We start from the raw sequence: 22,498 nt of genomic DNA on the forward strand, positions 1-22,498 counted from the left end.
GGGAGACAGCCTGAAGCTGTGCTGCTGGGGGGAGAGCTGATCTGCTGGGGAGACAGCCTGAAGCTGTGCTGCTGAGGGGAGAGCTGATCTGCTGGGGAGACAGCCTGAAGCTGTGCTGCTGGGGGGAGAGCTGATCTGCTGGGGAGACAGCCTGAAGCTGTGCTGCTGGGGGGAGAGCTGATCTGCTGGGGAGACATGAAGTAGTACACAGAGATCACGACCAAACAATCCACAGGCGTACGCCTGGACAACTGTCGCTTCGCTACACTTGCATGACCGAGATACAGCATTCTGATCTGACTGTAGATCCACACATTCATATCTGCATAACCTGGTGAATATTTTCCATGATACTCTTAAATTGAATGTACTGAGTATTACAGGTGTTACTAGGCCAACATTATCCTCTATTGCAAGGGGGAAAACGCTGAAGTCTTTCTAGAAAAGGGAACCCCTAGTCTTCCTGCCATCTTGTGTGAATGTGGAACATCTAGAGCGTTATGAAAAATTACCAATGCTGTCAAATAAATCTAAGTACATTCAGTGCTGTGAAAGGGGGCAAATACTTTATCACAGCACAGTAGTGTTTAAGAACAAATTGTAGCCCCAGGATTCTTTACTGTGATGTGGTGGTCTCTGTAGGCGATGCTGGCACCAGCCAAGGCGGTCAGACGTAACCTGTATGTGATAGTCTGGTCAGAGGCCATGCTACTGCCATATCGTGGTGTAGGACTGTACTGGAACTGGACTAATGCATTGTCCTGACTGAGCATGATGCTAAATCTGTCTGTCTCTCCTGCTCTCTTTCTATTGGTCATCTTATTCCACTGCTTACTTTAAATCTCACATCTTTTGTAAAAAATCATTAATATACACGGAGTATACCAAACATTAGGAACACATCCCTAATATTGAGTTGTGCCCCCCCCCCTCCCCTTTTTTTGGGGGGGGGGCAATGCTGACTGATGCTTCCCACAGTTGTCAAGATGGCAGGAAGTCCTTTGGGAGGTAGAGCATTCTTTATACACACTGGAAACGGTTGAGCGTGAAAAACCCAGCAGCGATGCAGTTCTTGACACAAACCACTGTGCCTGGCACCTACTACCATACCCTGTTCAAAGGCACATAAAACAGGTGTTCTTAATATACAAAACATTAAGTGTATAACTATATTTTCCATTATCACCGGACTACCTTTGCACATTCACTTAAACATAAATTGATTTTGTTACTACATTTCCCAACATCGGGCTTTAACCGGGCTAATTCCCACCATTAACTTGTTTGTTGCCTGGTAATTGACATGTCCCCCTCCCCTCTGTATGTCGCTTTCATATTTACTTTATTTCTTGCCAAAGCCTGTACCCCTTCACTTTCCCTTTCCCATCTCTCGCCCTCTCCTCCTCTCTTGTCTCATATCTATCTCTTTCTATATCCTCTTCCCATCTCTCGCCCTCTCCTCCTCTCTTGTCTCATATCTATCTCTTTCTATATCCTCTTCCCATCTCGCGCCCTCTCCTCCTCTCTTGTCTCATATCTATCTCTTTCTATATCCTCTTCCCATCTCTCGCCCTCTCCTCCTCTCTTGTCTCATATCTATCTCTTTCTATATCCTCTTCCCATCTCGCGCCCTCTCCTCCTCTCTTGTCTCATATCTATCTCTTTCTATATCCTCTTCCCATCTCGCGCCCTCTCCTCCTCTCTTGTCTCATATCTATCTCTTTCTATATCCTCTTCCCATCTCGCGCCCTCTCCTCCTCTCTTGTCTCATATCTATCTCTTTCTATATCCTCTTCCCATCTCTCGCCCTCTCCTCCTCTCTTGTCTCATATCTATCTCTTTCTCCCTTCCCCAACATTGCCTGTGTTGCATTGTGTGCCCTGGTCTGTGTGTATGTGGTGTGGCTGTGCTGTATGTAGTCCATGCTGGATAGAGCTCGCAAGCTGAAGCCGGACCTGTATATGGTGGCTGAGCTGTTCACGGGCAGCGAGGATCTGGACAATGTCTTTGTCACTAGACTGGCCATTATCTCCCTCATCAGAGGTAAGAGCCTGGGAAATGCACAAATGGCACGTAATCTATAGCCTGACTGCCAGTCTATTTGTGAAATCATGCCAACTCCTTGACAATTAGGAAATGAGTTGAGCATTGGAGTGGACCAGAGCACATACAGATCTGGCACCAGGCTACATAATCTGGTAGAAATTGAAAAATAAGTGTTCACTGTTTCTGTTTTGCTTCAACAGTTGGGTATTGCCTTTGTTCATGGTATATTGATACACATGAAATTAAATACATCTGCAATTGATTGTCTCTTGGCTAAAAAGGACTGTTGGGGGTAATATTAGAATATTGGCTATAACCATTTGCCTGTTTTATCTAGTTGCTACAATAACAATCTCTATCTCTCTGTCTGTCTCTGTTCCTCAGAGGCCATGAGTGCAGGAGAGAGTCACGAGGAGGGCAGGTTGATCTACACATTTGGTGGAGAGCCTGTGGGCTCGTTCGTTCAGCCCAGCCTCAGACGTCTAGTGCCCTCTATCGCCCATGCCATGTTCCTCGACGTTACCCATGACAACGATATGGTGCAATTCACAAACCTATCAACATAACTCCTTGTAACCCCTACTGCCTCTGATCTGGCAGAATCACTGTATTTGTGAATGTTGGAGTGTGCCCCTGTCTGTAAATTAAAAAAGCAAATTAAAATGGTATTTGGTTTGCTTAATGTGAGGAATTTGATGTATAGCTTTTACTCAAGTAAAACAAATGTAGTATTTTTTTCCACCACTGTACAAAATCTTTCAAAAAGAGGTGGTGGTTCTGGAGGCCAGGACTGTGGAGAGGATCGGATCGCTGGGTCAAACCCGAAAGACAGGAACGGCATCAACAGTCTGCCTAAGCACACTGTAGACATCAGAGAACACATCCAGGTAACATGAAAACAGCACCATAGAATTACAACTTTACCTCCCAGCTAGGGTTACAGGCATGTCTCTATATGCCTGGCATGTGATTGTACACAATGGACCATTTTAGTTTATAAGACATGAGAACCTGGGGATTATTGTGTGATAATTAAGGGCTGTTCTTAGACCTGATGTTTTGTGCTTGGGTCACTTCAGTCTATACAAAAGGAATATAACTCATGTACATGTGTAAGGCACTGCTAGTACCATTATTTCTACTGGAACTGTCCAGCAACATGACAGCAAGATTGTGAAGCATGCTGCCGTCACTGGTAAGGGACGCAGTGAATTTGTTAAGCAGACTAAATTTGAACAGCTCACCCTGGTAGTGTGATATTGTTCAGGTAAGAATACACTGTCCTATTGAGATTGTCCCAGGTGCCCTATGTATCAAGTGTCAGAGTAGGAGTGTCCCGTGTGTCCATGTAATATGATCTAAATCAGCACGCCTACTCTGAGACAAATGATACACATGGTCTGTGGGTGACAAGTCATGGCTCATCCTATATAACTACTGCTGTACACTCCGTTTCTATTCATATACTGTCTATTCACATTACACACCATACATACACTGAGTATACCAAACATGATATATGTATATACACACACATATATACAGTACCAGTCAAAAGTTTGGATACCTACTCATTCAAGAGTTTCTTTATTTTTACTGTTTTCTACAATGTAGAATAATATTGAAGACATCCGTATTCATTCAGAATGCCGTATTCATTGACCTGGCCAAGGCTTTCGACTCTGTCAATCACCACATCCTCATCGGCAGACTCAACAGCCTTGGTTTCTCAAATGACTGCCTCGCCTGGTTCACCAACTACTTCTCAGACAGAGTTCAGTGTGTCAAATCTGAGGGCCTGTTGTCCGGGCCTCTGGCAGTCTCTATGGGGTGCCACAGGGTTCAATTCTTGGGTCGACTCTCTTCTCTGTATACATCAATGATGTCGCTCTTGCTGCTGGTGAGTCTCTGATCCACCTCTACGCAGACGACACCGCCTCTCCTTCCAGTTCTCTGCTGCCATTGACTGGAACGAACGACAAAAATCTCTGAAACTGGAAACACTTATCTCCCTCACTAGCTTTAAGCACCAGCTGTCAGAGCAGCTCACTGCACCTGTACATAGCCCATCTATCAATAGCCCAAACAACTACCTCTTCCCCTAATGTATTTATTTATTTATTTTGCTCCTTTGCACGCCAGTATTTCTACTTTGTACACTCATCTACTGTCAAATCTACCATTCCAGTGTTTTAATTGCTATATTGTATTTACTTTGCCACCGTGGCCTATTTATTGCCTTTATCTCCCTTATCTCAACTTATTTGCTCACATTGTATATAGACTGATTTTTCTACAGTATTATTGACTGTATGTTTGTTTAACTCCATGTGTTATATGTGTCGAACTGCTTTGCTTTATCTTGGCCAGGTCGCAGTTGTAAATGAGAACCTGTTCTCAACTTGCCTACCTGGTTAAATAAAGGTGAAATATATATATATACACTGCTCAAAAAAATAAAGGGAACACTTAAACAACACAATGTAACTCCAAGTCAATCACACTTCTGTGAAATCAAACTGTCCACTTAGGAAGCAACACTGATTGACAATAAATTTCACATGCTGTTGTGCAAATGGAATAGACAAAAGGTGGAAATTATAGGCAATTAGCAAGACACCCCCCAAAACAGGAGTGATTCTGCAGATGGTGACCACAGACCACTTCTCAGTTCCTATGCTTCCTGGCAGATGTTTTGGTCACTTTTGAATGCTGGCGGTGCTCTCACTCTAGTGGTAGCATGAGACGGAGTCTACAACCCACACAAGTGGCTCAGGTAGTGCAGTTCATCCAGGATGGCACATCAATGCGAACTGTGGCAAAAAGGTTTGCTGTGTCTGTCAGCGTAGTGTCCAGAGCATGCAGGCGCTACCAGGAGACAGGCCAGTACATCAGGAGACGTGGAGGAGGCCGTAGGAGGGCAACAACCCAGCAGCAGGACCGCTACCTCCGCCTTTGTGCAAGGAGGTGCACTGCCAGAGCCCTGCAAAATGACCTCCAGCAGGCCACAAATGTGCATGTGTCAGCATATGGTCTCACAAGGGGTCTGAGGATCTCATCTCGGTACCTAATGGCAGTCAGGCTACCTCTGGCGAGCACATGGAGGGCTGTGCGGCCCCACAAAGAAATGCCACCCCACACCATGACTGACCCATCGCCAAACCGGTCATGCTGGAGGATGTTGCAGGCAGCAGAACGTTCTCCACGGCGTCTCCAGACTCTGTCACGTCTGTCACATGTGCTCATGTGCTCAGTGTGAACCTGCTTTCATCTGTGAAGAGCACAGGGCACCAGTGGCGAATTTGCCAATCTTGGTGTTCTCTGGCAAATGCCAAACGTCCTGCACGGTGTTGGGCTGTAAGCACAACCCCCACCTGTGGACGTCGGGCCCTCATACCACCCTCATGGAGTCTGTTTCTGACCGTTTGAGCAGACACATGCACATTTGTGGCCTGCTGGAGGTCATTTTGCAGGGCGCTGGCAGTGCACCTCCTTGCACAAAGGTGGAGGTAGCGGTCCTGCTGCTGGGTTGGTGCCCTCCTACGGCCTCCTCCACGTCTCCTGATGTACTGGCCTGTCTCCTGGTAGCGCCTGCATGCTCTGGACACTACGCTGACAGACACAGCAAACCTTTTTGCCACAGTTCGCATTGATGTGCTATGCATTTTTATCTAATTTGAAGTACAACTTTCAGACTCTAGTAGTCTGTAACCCATGTTGTCCTCCCAGGACGAGTGTGGACCCCAAGTTCCAGGAGTAGGTGGGGGTTCTGAGGAGACATCTCGTCCACTTCTGTAATCACTACAAGACAGGTAGTGTGTTTGACGCCAACTCTCCAGCCGTACTCACTACTCCACTGGCAGTACAGTTACTCAACATGATTCTTTTACTTGGTTGTTTTTGTGATGAATCTCAGCCCATACAATATCTGACATATGCATTGCAGACATAGGGCCTATTCATTCACAAAAGTAACTACCATAAGACTATGCTGTCTTCTACTGGTAAATGGTAATCTACCTCTTGAGCAAGCAGTAGACTTACAAACCACATCACACACAATCTCTGCAGCTGTGTTGTATTGCATTGATTATGTACTGTTTACACTTGGTGTACAAAACATTAAGAACACCTGCTCTTTCCATGACAGGCTGACCAGGTGAATCCAGGTGAAAGCTATGATCCTTTATTGATGTCACTTGTTAAATCCACTTTTGTCATTGTAGATAAAGGGGAGGGGATAGTTTCAAAATATATTTTTTAAGCCTTGAGACAATTGAGACATAGATTGTGTATAGTATGTGTGACATTCAGAGGGTGAATGGGCAGGACAAAAGATTGAAGTGCCTTTGAACGGGGTGTGGTAGTAGGTATCAGGCACACTGGTTTGAATGTGTCAAACTACAACGTTGTTGGATTTTTCACCCTCAACAGTTTCCTGTGTATCAAGAATGGTCCACCATAGAAAGGACATCCAGCCAACTTGACGCAATTAGAGTCAACATGTGTCAGCATCCCTTTGGAACGCTTTCGACACCTTGTAGAGTCCATGTCCTGATGAACTGAGGCTGTTCTGAGGGCAAAAGGGTGCAACTCAATATTAGGAAGGTGTTCCTAATGTTTTGTTCACTCAGTGTTTTTTTTTATAGACTGGTGGTGACTATAAACAAATACTGTTCTGCAGTTAAATGATATGTCTCGTGTTGTCCCTCCATGTGGGCAAGTGGTTCCAGGCTATGTTCACATATCCCTTGTACATCACTGGTTACCTGGTGCTATGCTACTTTGACTCCATCATTGTTGGGGTCTATACAACCATCAATCAAATGTAAAACTGTCTTTAATGGCATCTTGCTATTCCTATTCAGAAATAAAATTGAAAAATCTGAATTTGTCAACAAGACTAGTCATGACCAGAGTAAAAGAAATACTGCTGTTCTGAATTAACTTGAAAATGTTCCACAAACCTCTAAGTTCATGGACAGTCCTTCAGTTTATAATATTTGTGTGTTAAGCTTTATCCAGACTGGTTCCACCCTGGTGAAGCAGTTAGCTCTGGGCTCAGTACAGATGTGTGGTGTGGGCCTGCACCTGGCCCTGTCCCTGCCTCCCTCGCTCCCACGCTGCACGACGTGCCCTACCGTCTCAACAATATATCCAATGATAAAGAGCAGTGATGTGTTTCCCTGGTGCAGGTAAGGCTTTCAATTCAGTCAAGTTCAATTTAAATCCAATTCATTACAACTTTATTTTTGCCCTTCTGGGTATGGAAGATCCCTCTGACTGTACTGTTACAGAGATACAGATACATCCACATAATGTTGCTCCCTTTCTTTTTCTTTGTTACTGGGTGGCCAATATTAATGTTTGTCTTTCTGGCACATTCAGGTTTCCCTCATTTTGCAGCTGGGATCTTCCGTTGCTGGAGCCGGGACAACTTCATCGTGCTGCGAGGTCTGATGCTGGTGACAGGAAGACATCTGAAGGCCAGTTATGTCTCACACTCTCAGCTCTCACCTATAAAGTTTCCATGTGCATGGAGAATAAAACTATCCATAAAAAGTAAGAAACTCCAGTGCACCTGTGATTTTGGATGCTGCTAAACAATTGAATGCCTCTCACATAAACGTTTTGGCCAACAGACCTTTATCAGGGTTATACAGATGATTGCTTGAATTTATCTAATGGCTTATATCTGTCACTTTTTTCCACATAAACTTCATCCTGGTGTTCGCGGCAGCCTGTGGTGTGGCCTGAACCCCAACCTGCAGTGTCACAGGACTGGCACTCGCTATAACTGCCGTGACGCAGTGTGGTGGTGGCTGCAGTGCGTTCATGACTACTGCAACATGGTGCCTGACAGTGTCGACGTCCTCATGTTCCCTGTGGCCAGGATGTACCCCACAAACATGTCCAAGCCACAGCCTGCCGGAGCCTGGGTACACACACACACTTTTGTAGACAGTGTTCAATTCTACTTGTCTTTATTGACTGTACATATCAAAGTGGATTTGCAATGTCACTTCTGCAGATCCAGCCGCTGTATGATGTCATCCATGAAGCGATGACGCATCACATGCAAGGGGTGGAGTTCAGGGAGAGGAACGCTGGACCACAGATAGACCGCAACATGACAGATGATGGCACACAGGGCAGTAGCTACATATGCGGACACCGAGGTCTGGACTAAAAATGTTATTAAAAAATATATTTTGGACTCAACCTACTGTTGAGAGTTAGAATGGTAGAATACACAAGGTGCAGTTTTGAAACTTGGTTGTGCATCAGCAATTTCCCTCTTGTTATATGTGACTCATTGACAGGCATTCAATTAGCCCATGTCAGTTAACATTTTTGTTAAATTGGTCTAGTTAGTCTAGCCAGCTATCTAAATTTGTAGTAATCATGGCCGAATTACCAACCGGGAACACTGTGCACGTGCACAGTTAATATGTAGCGGCTAATCATTTAGTTCTGAACAGAACCACTATTTGTTGTTATTTTTTCATTCCGTACCACTGTTCCGACTAGCAAAAAAAAGTTCTAAACCGATTTAACCCTTAGTTGAACACACTGGCCTAGTTAAATAAAGGTAAAACATAAAAAAAAAAAAAAAATGGTTTATCTTTCCTTTCTGTTCCTTTTTTAACCTGTGAATTTTTATTTTTTACATTTAGCTCATTAAATGACTTCACCCATCACTGCTGATAAAGCAGGCATGCAAGCGATTTACATACGTGATGGACAGACAAGTGTAGCCTATGACTCAAGATGCGACTGAAATTTTACGGGTGGAGAGAGAGTTGAGGCTTGAAGCGCTGGGCATCTTGTTATGACATGCATTATCCTAATTGGGTCCACAGTATTATAACTAGGAGGAGCGGCTTCTATGAAAGAACTTTGAATGTCATTTGAGCTAGCTAGCTCACAGGCGTGTGTAAAAAGCGGCACCAGAATTTATAAATATATCTTACGTTTTTGTAGTTAGAAATCCAATGTGAAAGGTGATAACTAGGCCTATTGTATCCTTAACTACCATTGAAAAAAGCGAATCCATTCTCCTCTAGCTAATTAAAAATCTCTCCTATCTTCTGAACCACGCTTGTAACGTCAGTACAGTAGCCTATGGTAACGGCAGTACAGTAGCCTATGCGTTGGAGGGGGGAGGGGCAGGTAGCCTAAACACGCACACACTGGCAAAGATTTTCAGCTTGCAGGCAGATAATGGAATACATTTCTGAGTGACAGAGTGAGGGCTTTGCAGATGCACTTTGTTGCATTTTTTTGTGGGACTAGGAACCTAAAGAACCTGATTAACCGGTTCCCATGTTTTAAAAATAATGGTTCTGTTCCGGAACAGTATGGACTACTTCGTTTCCATTTATGTTCCTTGAAAATGTTTGTTATTTTACAGTTTTCTGTTCCCTAAACTGGTTCCAACCCCTGATTGTTTAGCTAATAGGCTATGTGTTTTTAGATCGACTGAGGTGAATGAAGCTACAGCAACCAATGTGATAATGGTTGGGCTAATTTCTGCTTATTTTTTCTGTTCTCCAAATAGCATTTTAGAGTTTTTCAATTGTATAGAAATGCTGTAAATGAGCTTCAACTTTCTTAAAGTTCTTAAACACACACACAAGGTTTGTTCTTCTATCCTCGTGAGGACCTAAAATGTATTTCCATTCAAAATCCTATTTTCCCTAACCTTAACCCTAGCCCAAACCCTAAACCTAACACCTAACTCCTAAACCTAACAACTAACGCAGTGCACTAACTCTAATTGTAACCCTAATCTTAAACCTAACCCCAAAACTAAAAATAGCCTTTGTCCTCATGGGGACATAGGAAAGGATTTTCCTTGTTTTACTATCCTTGTGGGGACTTTGGGAGATTTTAGGTCCCCATAAGGATAGAAGAACGAATACACACACGCATACACATACACTGCATCGCAGTGCTAGCTGTGCTACTAGAGATTCTGAGTCCAGACTCTGTCGCAGCCGTCCGCGACCGGGAGACCCATAGGGTGGCGCACAATTGGCCTAGCGTCGTCCGGGTTAGGGGAGGGTTTGGCCGGCAGGAATGTCCTTGTCCCATCGTGCACTAGCGACTCCTGTGGCAGGCCAGGTGCAGTGCACGCTGACACGGTTGCCAGGTGCACTGTGTTTCCTCTGACACATTGGTGCTGCTGGCTTCCGGGTTAAGTGGGCATTGTGCCAAGAAACAGTGTGGCTCTCGACCTTCGCCTCTTCTGAGTTCTTACGGGAGTTGCAGCAATGGGACATGACTGTAACTACCAATTAGATACCACAAAATTGTGGAGAAAAAAGAGTAAAAATGAATTAATAAATAAACACATACAGTGCCTTCAGAAAGTATTCAGACCCCTTGATTTTCCCCCACATTTTGTTACATTACAGCCTTATTCTAAAATGGATTAAAACATAATACCCCTCAGTAATCTACTACACACAATACCCCACTATGATAAAGTGAAAACAGGTTTTTAGAAATGTTGGCAAATTTATGAAAAATAAAAATCATAAATACCTTATTTACATAATTATTCAGACCCTTTGATATGAGTCGAAATTGAGCTCAGGTGCTTATTGTTTTCATTGATCATCTTTGAGATGTTTCTACAACTTGATTGGAGTCCACCTGTGGTACATTCAATTGATTGTATATGATTTGGAACCTGTCTATGTAATGTCCCACTGTTGACAGTGCATGTCAGAGCAAAAATCAAGCCATGAGGTCGAAGGAATCCGTAGATGTCCGAGACAGGATTGTGTCGAGGCACAGATCTGGAGAAGGTTACAAACAATGTCTGCAGCATTGAAGGTCCCCAAGAACACAGTGGCCTCCATAATTCTTAAATGGAAGAAGTTTGGAACCACCTTGGCCAGCTCTTGGAACCTTTTCCGAGAGCTAGCCACCCGGCCAAACTGAGCAGTCGGGGGAGAGGGGCCATGGTCAGGGAGGTGACCAAGAACCCAATGGTCACTCTGACAGAGCTCTAGAGTTCCTCTGTGGAGATGGGAGAACCTTCCAGAAGGACAACCATCTCTGCAGCACTCCACCAATCAGGCTTTTATGGTAGGGTAGCCAGACCGAAGCCACTCCTCAGTAAAAGGCACGTGACAGCCCACTTGGAGTTTGCCAGAAGGAACCTAAAGACTCTCAGACCATGAGAAACAAGATTATCTGGTCTGATGAAACCAAGATTGAGCTATTTGGCCTGAATGCCAAGCGTCACGTCCGGAGGAAACCTGGCACCATCCTTTCGGGGAAGCATGGTTGTGGCAGCATCATGCTGTGGGGATGTTTTTCAGTGGCAGGGACTGGGAGACTAGTCAGGATCGAGAGAAAGATGAACAGAGCAAAGTACAGAGACATCCTTGATGAAAACCTGCTCCAGAGCGCTCAGGACCTCAGACTGGGCAAAGGTTCACCTTCCAACAGGACAACGACCCTCACAGCCAAGAAAACGCAGGAGTGGCTTTGGGACAAATCTCTGAATGTCCTTGAGTGGCCCAGCCAGAGCCCGGACTTGAACCCGAGCGAACATCTCAGGAGAGACCTGAAAAAAGCTGTGCGGCAACGCTCCCCATCCAACCTGACAGAGCTTGAGAGTATCTGCAGAGAAGAATGTGAGGAACTCCCCAAATAAAGGGTCATATCCAAGAAGACTTGAGGCTGTCATCGCTGTCAAAGGTGCTTCAACAAAGTACTGAGTAAAGGGTCTGAATACTTATAATATATTTCTATATATTTTTTTTTAAATAAATTAGCAAAAATGTCAACCTGTTTTTGCTTCTTAATTGGTTATTGTGTGTAGATTGAGAGAGAGAAAAACTATTTTAATCATTTTTAGAATACGACTAACGTAACAAAATGTGAAAATAGTCAAGGGGTCTGAATAGTTTCCGAAGTTTTTTTCATTAACTTAAAAAGAGTATGTTTCATTTACAGATGCAGGGTTGATCAGCTTTTTTCTTTTTCTCATGACTTGGTTGTCTTTCCCCACCAGGGTTTAAAGTTAAGGTCAGGGTGAATGAAGACTGGGTTTGTCTATTGAGGAAATTTTTTTAACTGTGGGACATGGATGGACAAGATGGGAGAGAGTGACAAAGCTCAAAGGAATCCCAGCTACAGCTACACCATTGGAACACAGGAGTGATGGTTGCTGATAATGGGCCTCTGTACGCCTATGTAGATATTTCATAAGAAATCAGCCGTTTCTAGCTACAATAGTCATTTACAACATTAACAATGTCTACACTGTATTTCTAATCAATTTGATGTTATTTTAATGGACAAAAAATTTGCTTTTCTTTCAAAAACAAAGACATTTCTAAGTGACCCCAAACTTTTGAACGGTAGTGTATCTGTTTTGTTCTTAGTCGTAATATCTCTTTGCCCTGTGAAGAATGGAACTGTAGGATCCAGCAGAACTTTGAGATGTTCTATCCCACTGGGCGCACACTGTTTGAATCAACGTCATCCACCAAAGTGGAATTATACGTTGAATCGACTTCTGTGCCCAGTGTGATGTGTCTCACAACCTTCAGGATCCCAATGAGAAACATCCAGACCTGGTGCACAAGAGAGGCATCTACAAGAACTGCCACCCGTCCCTGGTGTGACTAGCAGCTAAGGCCTAACTTTGCTATCGCCATTGTGGTGGTAAGCACTGTTCCTTTTTACTGCCTCAGCCTTGTAGCTAACGTCCTAGTGTCCTGTCCAGGGAAAATACTTCTACATCAAACTGCCTCATGCTAAATAAACAAGAAGATAGGCCCCTACCCTATGGGCCACTCTGGCTCTGTTAAGGCATACTTAGCTACGTCATTAGTATTGTAAAGGCTAGTCAGTACTCTGGATAACCCTAACACTATGAAGGGGGTTTTATGTTTCCATTGCACCAACACTTTTCTGAATAAGAGGTCACCATTTGGCACAAAATCAGACCCTGCATTTGTCAGCACAGGCTTTAGAAATTGGAAGAAGTTTTCAGCTCATGCTAAAAGTCACTCCCATTGCCACTCGGGTACAGTGAGTGCACAAGAATCACAATTCTTACAAATTCCCTGGAAATAACAATTTCACAGCTATTTTTTTTTAAATCACCAGAACCTATTGACCCTGACCCTCCCAATATGCAACACAAAGTTACGCCCTTGCATCAACATCACACCAAACATACACAGAACAAGGTTGCCATGTATCATGGTGCCGGAGAAGATGGCTGACGTTTTACGTGCTCCTAACCAAATGTGTTTAATTGTCTTCGTTTTTTTGCATTGTTTGTAACTTATTTTTGAACTTATTCTGTACATAATGTTGCTGCTACCAACGAACCATCAAACAGGCAAAGCGTCATAGCTTCTACCCCCAAGCCATAAGACTCCTGAACATCTAATCAAATGGCTACCCAGACTATTTGCGTTGCCCCCCCTCTGTTACGCCTCTGCTACTCTCTGTTATTATCTATGCATAGTCACTTTAATAACTCTACCTAAATGTACATATTACCTCAATTACTCCATCTAACTGGTGCCCCGCACATTAACTCTGTACCGGTACCCCTGTATATAGTCTCGCTATTGTTATTTTACTGTTGCTCTTTAATTACTTGTTCCTGTTATTTCTTATTTGTATTTTTTAAACTGCATTGTTGGTTAGGGGCTTGTAAGTAAGCATCGCACTGTAAGGAGTTGTATTCGGCGCATGTGACTAATAACATTTGATTTGATTTAATGTTCTCAGAATCAAATCAAATTTTATTGGTCACATACACATATTTAGCAGATGATTTTGCGGGTGTAGTGAAATGCTTGTGTTCCTTGCTCCAACAGTGCAGTATTATTTAACAATTCACAACAATACACACATCTAAAACGATGGAATTGAGAAATATATGAATATTTGGACGAGCAATGTCCCAGTGGCATTGACTAAAATACAATAGAATACAGAGGTATTATACATATGAAATGAGTAAAACAGTATGTAAACATTATTAAAGTGACTAGTGTTCAGTTTATTAAGGTTACCAGGGATTCCAAGTCTATGTACATAGGGCAGCAGGCTCTAAGGTGCAGGGTTGAGTAACCGGGTGGTAGTCGGCTAGTGATGGCTATTTAACAGTCTGATGGCCTTGAGATAGAAGCTGTTTTTCAGTCTCTCGGTCCCAGCTTTGATGTCAATTTCATCAACATCACACCAGACATGTTTCATGGGAACGTGTCCAATGACATTTAAAACACAGGACATTCTGTCATGGTCTCCTGGAGGTTTTTGTCTAGTTCCCAGCGTGTTCCGGGGACGTCCCTAAAGACATTTTTAGGACATTGCCTGATGGTCCTAAAGAAACGTTCTCCAAAAAAGAAAAACTTTACACACCACCCCTTATTACTGTTGCCAGCCCATCAAGGTCCTGATTGGTGAATCACTGATCTATTTACAGCTCTTTGTCTGTTGACAAGGTTAGCGACACCCACACGCAGTGCTTTTAACTTACATTGTTTTCAACTTACATATTTGACACACATGATTACATTGTCTATGTTCATTTATACAGTAAATATTATTCATCATGTTCTCAACTGGGACTCACAATCTCTTGGTTCACGACATTCCGTTCTTGCTACGCCACTATGCCGGTGTCAGTTATCAGTTAATCTAACTAATCTCTCATCATTGATTTGATTTACTTATTTCCGCAATTTGGGGATTTTCTGTGTAGTTGTCTAATGTTTGTGGGGCATATTACTGTGTTTTAATGTTGCTCCTGAATCACTATGATAAATACAATATGTTTTTCTTGAGTGTACTTTTAACAGAGCTGAGATTTACTTCAAAGTGCAGCAATGCATGTGAAATTAATCACTGACAAATACATGGTGGCGTAGCAGGAATATGATAATGCCGTAAACCAAGAGGTTGTGAGTTCAAATCCCAGGTGAGGACATGTTTAATAATAATGACTGTATGTATGAACATGCACAACATAATCATGTATGTCAAAGTGTGTCATATACTGTATGTATGTTGAAAGCACTGTTTGTGGGTGTCCTGAACATTGCCAACATGCAAAGAGTTGGTAAAGTGGCAATCAGCAGTAGAAACAATAACAAAGTGATTTCCCCATCCCTGATTCAGTAAAAAGCTGAGTTATAGGGCTGGAGTTCTCCCAAATTCATAAACAGTGATATGGAAGCAAGGACTGATCATCCATGATATCAAAATCATAGTTTTAACCATGTTTTGAGGCTAGATAGTGTTTGTTTACGTTTTCTTTGTTTGCTAACATTGAAATAAAACAAGTTTATTTTTTGGGGTTCTCATAGTTCATCACGACAGTTGAACTAAGTACATGAGGCATTTATAAGTTATATTCTTCAAGAATCAATGGGTACATATCATAAATGTATACGTCCAAAAATTGATGTAGCAACTAAGGATTGCCGCTTTAATGGATCAGTGGTGCACCGACCAGGGCCTTGATGGGCTCAGCAACAGTAACGAGGGATGGTGTGTAAGGAAACAAGTTTTAATTGGGAGAACATTTCTTTGGGACCATCAGGTGAACATCAGTCTTCAGGGATGTCCCAGGAACAAGCCGAGAACTAGACAAAAAGCTCTAGGGGACCATGAGAGGATGTCCTGTGTTTTAAATGTTCTTGGACACAGGAATGTTCTTCCAATGAAACATATCGTTCTCCAAACCCTCAGAAAGCTGAACACATGAATGTTCTTGCAACATCCCATGAAACATGTCTGGAACAGTAATATTTTATAGAATGAAAACATGGTAACCATGTTATGGGTAACTTCTGTTTGACATGAAGGGAGTGTCTCTACTTTTTTTGTTGCCCCCCCCCCCCCCCCACACATACATTTTTTCAAGAGAAATGGGTTGCCTTGGCAAACACACTTTCAGTTTAGTGGGCAGTCTTAACTATGAACCCTGATTCCAGAAACAAGCAATCAAAAAAACTAATATTTGTTGTGATATCAGGCCTATGTAACAAATGGTGAGACTACTTTCTTAATAGATGACAAATTATACCGTTTTGAGAAAGGTACTCTAAGTTGCAAGTGATGCAACTGCCATACCTGGCCTGAAGTAAGTTCTGGCCTGGTGCACCAACCGTAATGTCATGTTAGGCCTACAGTGTTCACAACCATGATAAACCAATAACATGTGTACTTAGTGATAATCAATATACAGACTTCGCTGCGGATTCTGGTAGAGAACACGCTGTAGGCCTGACATCACTGTCATGTGAGGCCTACAGCGTGTTGTATGCAAAGCTATTGCAAATAACAGTTTAGAGGGTGTTAGTTAATTTTGCTAAATAAATCTTCTCATTAATGACAAATGATACTGTTTTGATGGAGTGATTTTAATTTTGAGATGGGTATTTTCAGCTTTGATGGTGTTTGTGCATTTTGCAAGAGAAATGTGTTGTTTTGGCAAACCCACTTCAGTTTAGTGGGCTGCGTTAGTTTGTCTCGATTCATTGAATGCTCAAGGAAACTGCAATCCACATGAGCAAAACTGGGATCCAAATAACTGTAGCCAGTTAGCCTAGTAATTTCTGATTGTTATCACACTAAATGCAAATGCTAAACAGTTTTTTTTAACATTATATGTAACTATTACAAGACAGTTTTTGCAAAACAGTGGAACCACATGAGACACAAACAGCAATTGTCCAAAAATATTTTTGATCTTTATCGACCAACATGTAAACTCCATTTGCATAATTGTTAACCTAGGCCTACCCCGGCCAAACCCTAACCCGGACTGGGCCAATTATACACTGCCCAATGGGACTCCCAATCAAGGCTGGTTGTGATACAGACTGGAATCGAACCAGGGTCTGTAGTGACGCCTCTAGCACTGTGATGCAGTGCCTTAGACCGCTGTGCCACTCGGGAGCCCAAGTTGCATTGGGCAGAACATCAGATCTCACAACGATTGGAGGAGTGTTTAACATTACCAGTGTATCACCAATACTCAGATTATCATTATTTAGAGACCCCCCCCCCCCCCCCCCCCCAAAGTTGGACTTTTATTGCCTAGACGGGAGCTCATGTCTCATTCGCACCCTGATTACAGGTAACATTACAAAAACGTTCTCTCTCCCTAGAATTGTTAGCTGGGATGTTTGTACCTTGTCCCTCTCTGTGTTCTCCAGGCTCCAGAGCTGTTCACAGTGGATAGAGTCTGGGGAGGCACTAGAGATGGCAGAGCAGAAGCTACTCAGTCCCATGGGAATGAAGACGTTGGTCCCCTGGGAATGAACACTACTTATGACCAGGAACCATAGGGAATAGGGTATAATTTCAGACGCAAACACTGACATATTTCATCCACACATTCACATGCAGTACATCATTCTTCTTGTGTTGTTGCTTTATTTAGACACATCAGATCAGGATAGAAAGGTGAAAGATAGAGAACAAACAGTTGTAAAATTGACAGCGTAACAAAGATTCGCTCCCCAGCAATAGTCAGAAGACGTCTGTGTTACTCACTAGACTAGACCCATCTCTTGCACCACACTCAGACTTTCATTCTTAACCCACATTTAATACATCTATTTCCTTTCCCCTCATGAAGTGACATGAAGTACCGTGGTGTCTATGATAACGCTCTGGATAGCGAGGATTTCAATGTCGCTAAGGGCTTCAAGTACCACGAAGGATCCGTTAACGCATTTACAGCCCACAAACATTTCTTAATAGCTAGGAACTGTAGTTTTCCAAGAAGATGGGAGATCTACGACAAGACTGTTAACCTAGTGAAGAGGAGGCTTAACATCCACTTGGAGAGGTAAGACACAAGCCATTTACAGCCCACATAAACATTTCTTAATAGCTAGGAACTGTAGTTTTCCAAGAAGATGAGAGATCTACGACAAGACTGTTAACCTAGTGAAGAGGAGGCTTAACATCCACTTGGAGAGGTAAGACACAAGCCAAAGAATGGAAGTGACCGCACATACTATAACGTTCTCAATTGTTTAAACGGTAAGTGACCAAAATGGTCACACGATGGAATAATGTTATTTTTGAGTCAGAAGTACATTATATTTTTCCATTGTTAAACTCAATTGTTATGGTTGATTGTAATTGTCACATAATCAATATTTTCTCTTATCACCTACCAGATTATCTTGGAAGTGTCTACTTGAGCTGACCAATGACAATGGCCAGTACTGTCCCTTCAGCTGTGAGACCCAGGCCTGGTCTATCACCACCTTACTGGAGGTCCTACAAGATCTGTAGATGGAAAATATTTTCTCCTCTTTTATTTTCTAATTTTTTCTTCTCAACACATTACAGTTACAGCCTCCCAATATTTCACTTATGACAGTATTTCCAGTGAAGACATTTGAAACATTATCTCATACTCCATAGCTGGAACCCTGTGTCTATCTATAAAAAACTGCCTTTAACAACATAAGAAACCTCTAAAACCCTCAAACTCTGTTACATCTGGATATTATGCCAATGTGCGTTTTTATAAATGTGGCTTGCATGGTCAATGTAGGCCTAGTCAATACTTCTTGAATTGCTTTGAAATCTTGTAGACTATAATCTTTGAGTACTTTAGAAGTACTTTTATCTTAATTCTGCACTCATCCCTGCAATGGTGAATTGCCCTTCTTCCAGTTCTAAATGCTGTCTCATACTGTAGCCTGTATATTTTTGCCTTCATGACTGATGAGACAAACTGTGAATCAGAAATATCAAATATTTTGTGAAAATCTATACATCCACATGTTACACCACCGACCACTTTAATAAAAAATAACACATTTTTGTTCCAGTTTAAACTTGTATGTATAATACCAGTAGAAATAATCCTCTTGCTGTTTTCTGCATAGTCATGATGATTCAGCCCCTCTTTTCTGCAAAGTCATTGTTTATTCATCCTCTTACTGGAATCTTCAACACATTGCTATTAGATACTGGTAGTGGCATTGTCCAATGTGTTGATGTTTTTCCACGCCCATTTAGGTGTGGAAAAAAAGGAGACGCACATCATCTTAGTCACACACGCAACAGGCCTTAAACACACACACACCACAAAGAAGGGGGAAGATCGTGGGAAAAACACAGTCTGATGTACAGAACACTGCACAGGCATTATAAACAACCGCACCTGCACATCTTTACTCATCACACACATTCCTGAGTGAACCACAACCGCTCAACCACGCCTCCCCACACATCGAACCAGTCGCTAACACAAATAAACACACTTAAACACCTGCACGTACATCATCAATCAACACACACTCCTGAGTGAACGAAACCCGCCAAACCACACCCAGACACGCATCGGAACACCTGACCTACTTAACGTACACTACCGTTCAAAAGTTTGGGGGTTGGGGTTAAAATAAGATCCAATTGATCAGAAATACAGTGCAGACATTGTTAATGTGGTAAATGACTATTGTATCTGGAAAATGCTGATTTTCTAATGGAATATCTACATAGGCATACAGAGGCCCATTATCAGCAACCATCACTCCTGTGTTTCAATTGCACGTTGAGTTAGCTAATCCAAGTTTATAATTTTAAAAGGCTAATTGATCATTAGAAAACCCTTTTAGAATTATGTTAGCACAGCTGAAAACTGTTGTTCTGATTAAAGAAGCAATAAAACTGGCCTTCTTTAGACTAGTTGAGTATCTGGAGCGTTAGCATTTGTGGATTCGATTACAGGCTCAAAATGGCCAGAAACAAAGGACTTTCTCTAAAACTCGTCAGTTTATTCTTGTTCTGAGAAACGAAGGCTATTCCATGTGAGAAATTGCCAAGAAACTGAAGATCTTGTACAATGCTGCATACTACTCCCTTCACAGAACAGCACAAACTGTCTCTAACCAGAATAGAAAGAGGAGTGGGAGGCCCCGGTACACAACTGAGCAAGAGGACAAGTACATTGGAGTGTCTAGTTAGAGAAACAGACGCCTCACAAGTCCTCAACTGGCAGCTTCATTAAATAGTACCCGCAAAACACCAGTCTCAACGTCAACAGTGAAGAGGCGACTCTGAGATGCTGGCATTCTAGGCAGAGTTGCATAGAAAAAGCCATATCTCAGACTGGCCAATAAAAAGTAAAGATTAAGATGGGTAAAATAACACAGACACTGGACAGAGGAACCCTGCCTAGAAGGCCAGCATCCCAGAGTCACCTCTTCACTGTTGACATTGAGACTGGTGTCTTAATATAACCTCGGCTCCAGGCTTCACTCATTGTCTTTCTATTGTCACTGATGGGAAAGGTAGGGGCTTCAGCACTCGTGTCCTAATCTCGTTCATCATACACTTACTGGTTACTTGGCATCTATTGGGTTCCCCAAAAGGTTCTGCCTGGAACCAAAAGGGGTTCTTTAAAGTTTCCTACAGGGACAGCCGAAGAACGATTTTGGTTCTAGATTTGACCTTTTTTTCTACTATTGGAAGTTGATATAAAGTGAACAATAATGTTATTTCAACAATTCATGTTCAAAACCCTTTAGTGGCATATTTTGAACTGATAGTAGATCAATTATATTTAAATGTTTGTAGGCTATAAAATATATATTTTATATGGCCATCTAAATGGTTATAAAGGGTTAATTAATAATAATCTATTTCTGTTTTACTTTATTATTGTAATAAGTCCATCTGAAGCTCTGTGAGATGGAAAGATGCCATGTCTGAAGTAGGCTATCTGTGAAGGAGAGGCTTCTTCACTAGAGGCATTGGACTCTTTTGAATGTGTATGAAAGTTATTTCTTCAGAGCAAGCGTGTTTGTATGTTTTGTATTCATGTATTCATCAACATTCAAATCCTTCCACAGCCTACTCAGCGCTTACTATCAGTCCCAACCGTAAGCAGTTAATTGTTTAAGTATTTTATTTGTTTTAATTTTGAGTAGCTAAGTTTTGTATGGCAGGTCACACTCCAGGTGTACCTGATTAGTTAATTGCTCAAGCCACAGTATAAAACCAGTGTTTTTAGAATGTTCTAATCTAGAAGGTCCATGTCTGAAAGGTTAGATGTTTTAACACATGATACTGCCATTTAGTTTTGTTTTATCGTTTTTGCTAAATGAAAGCTGCAATATGTAACTGTATAGAGTTATAGATCAGACATTCTCATTGAAAGCAAGTCTAAGAAGTTGGAGATCTGTTCTATGTGAGCAATTTCTATGCTTCCCATTCTTAAGTTTAGTTTTTGTGTCTTTTACTTTTGGTTTTGTTCCACAGCTTCAAACAGATGAAAATACAATATTTTTGGTTACTGAAAATATATTTCACAGTGGTTTAGATGGTACAATGATTCTGTACACCAGGGGTATTCAACTCTTACCCTACGAGGTCCGGAGCCTGATGCTTTTCTGTTCCAACTGATAATTAATTGCACACACCTGGTGTCCCAGGTCTAAATCAGTCCCTGATTAGAGGGGAACAATGAAAAAATGCAGTGGCACTGGCTTCGAGGTCCGGAGTAGAGTTTGGGGCTCTACACCTGCTTGTTTTGTCACACAAACTGAAATTCGATAAACAATTTAAAAAAATTGCAACCAGGAAATGGCGAAGAGATTTCTGCACCTTTAAGTATTTAAAAAAAAACGTTTTACCTTCAATGTACTTTTTAAGCCTTTAAGTCACGTGTCAAACTCATTCCACGGAGGGCCGAGTGTCTGCGGGTTTTCGATCCACCCTTGTACTTGATTGATGAATTAAGGTCACTAATTAGTAAGGAACTCCCCTCACCTGGATGTCTAGGTCTTAATTGAAATGAAAAAAACAAAATCCTGCAGGCACTCAGCCCTTCGTGGAATGAGTTTGACACCCCTGCTTTAAGTGCTCAAGGCTACAGCCAGCTTTGTCAAACTAGCTATCCAGGGCCCGGTTTCCCAAAAGCATCTTAAGGCTAAGTACATCGTAGGCGCATTGTTAAATCTCCGAGCTGTTTCCCAAAACCATTTTTTTGCACTTGAAAACGACCGTAATCTAACACCTGTCTCAGACCGCTTGTAGAACAGCTAAGTGGGTTGTTAGATGCTTTTTTGCCCTTGTGCGTCACTTTATAAACAGAAGATCTCCGCTAAATATAGAATTACATGGTTTATCTGCCTCCTGTGACACCAATAACTTCAAAACAAGGTTGACTACAAATTCAAGGTTGCGATGTCTTTGCAATTGATACAAACAAGCGAAATATAAAAAGATGTCTCAAATTAAAACTGAGATGACGCATTAAAATATACTATACAGTAGGCTATAGGCCTATTTCAATGGCTACCCCTACCCCGGTCAACAGCTCTGCACCCCCCACAGCAACTTGCCCAAGCATCCCCCATTTCTCCTTCACCCAAATTCAGATAGTATCTGAAAGATCTGCAAAATCTGGACCCCTACAAATCAG

The 22,498-nt window shown here is 42.2% G+C and overlaps 1 pseudogene; it reads left to right on the forward strand.

Annotated features, from left to right (window-relative positions):
- The first annotated feature begins 1,922 nt into the window (after positions 1-1,922).
- On the forward strand, positions 1,923-18,351 carry LOC129866057 (glycogen debranching enzyme-like; annotated as a pseudogene).
- Positions 18,352-22,498: the final 4,147 nt, after the last annotated feature.

This window comes from Salvelinus fontinalis, chromosome 11 (genome assembly GCF_029448725.1).
Source record: "Salvelinus fontinalis isolate EN_2023a chromosome 11, ASM2944872v1, whole genome shotgun sequence".
NCBI classification, from domain to species: domain Eukaryota; kingdom Metazoa; phylum Chordata; class Actinopteri; order Salmoniformes; family Salmonidae; genus Salvelinus; species Salvelinus fontinalis.